Here is a 1,495-nt window from a genome sequence, read left to right as displayed (position 1 = left end):
TAATTTACTACAGATTTTAGTAGTTTTCATAGTTATACTCACAAGAATAGATTTCATTTTTATCGAAGTATTGGCATGTGCGGGAGTTGCATCCGGCGACGGTTTCCCGACGCGGCATTACTTATAAAGATTATCGGAAACACACACGTATGTGATATACATGGATGGGAGGGGAGGGGTATGGGTGGGTGAATAAGTGATAGAGTTGGGTGGGGGGGGGGGGGTAGGTCGGCTACGTACGCGATGGCAGTCGCGCGGATAGAGAAGTGAGTAGGGAGTAGGCATCAGAACTGTCCTTTTTATACTACTAATTGTAATGTTAAATACTTAGTCAACATATTATGTTTAACTCTTTGGCATGGCGTAAAACGTAGAAGTATACTATAAATACAGTTAAGTAACCACTACAGTATTTACAGTAATTAGTAATGTATCAACAATATGTCGACTAAGTATTTAACATAACAATTGATCTTATTTGTCATCATAGGTATTTGTAAAATTATAAAATGGCATTTTACTTAACTTCCATATTATTATATCACGCCTTTAAAGATTTAATGATTTATAATTTTTTTTATTTTTACACGGAATTATAACGAAGTGTTTTTGGCGTGATACTATAGTTTCTCGGTGCCAAATAGTACCACAAATCACGGACGAAACAACCCAATCAATCGCATTATGCGTTTGGCTAATGAACAACCTACCTTTTTATCAAAACCATGTCTATAATTTATCTGTTATTACTATGTCTTTATGTTAATACAATATCTTATAATTAATTGGTCTGCCCGTAATGTATAATAATAAATCAATAAATAAATAAATAATTAGTTATAAATTGAAATGCTTACATTTTTTTTTTAATTTATAATTTAATTTTATAGGAGAACGTTTGTTTGTTTTTTTTTTATCAAGTTTACATAGGTAAAAATGTTTTTGCTGTGCTAATATTCGCGCGTATTTTAATATGATTTATTAAACGTTTTAGGATTACATATTATTAATTCAGTAAGTATAATATTTATTTATAATTTAAGCAGGTGTGTCTGGCAAAACACAATTCAAAATGTTCAAACTTGATTAATTGCTAAAACTCGTATAAAAGGGATACCACTTTACATAAAAATTCATTAGAAATACTAAATTATATCAAAATATTATTGAATACAACATCAATACAAACTAAACATGGACTTGAAATTCATCGTTGCCATGGCAATTCTCATCATCGTTAGTATGTTTGTAAGTATCAACATATGTTATGTCGTAGTTTGTGAATATATAATATTTTATGTTATAATTTGTATACCTATGTTTTATTTATATGAGCTGAAATAATGAAATAGGAAAATTGAAATGTTATAAAACATAATAAAATACGCTATATTTCTAGACGTAGGTTATGCAAGTTAAAAATGTGCAAATTATATGATAAGCGATTATGAAATACGTTATGAAATATATATTATTATTGCTAAACTATTGGGTA

This window comes from Acyrthosiphon pisum, chromosome A1 (genome assembly GCF_005508785.2).
Source record: "Acyrthosiphon pisum isolate AL4f chromosome A1, pea_aphid_22Mar2018_4r6ur, whole genome shotgun sequence".
Classification (NCBI taxonomy): domain Eukaryota; kingdom Metazoa; phylum Arthropoda; class Insecta; order Hemiptera; family Aphididae; genus Acyrthosiphon; species Acyrthosiphon pisum.
This window is presented reverse-complemented; position numbering follows the sequence as displayed.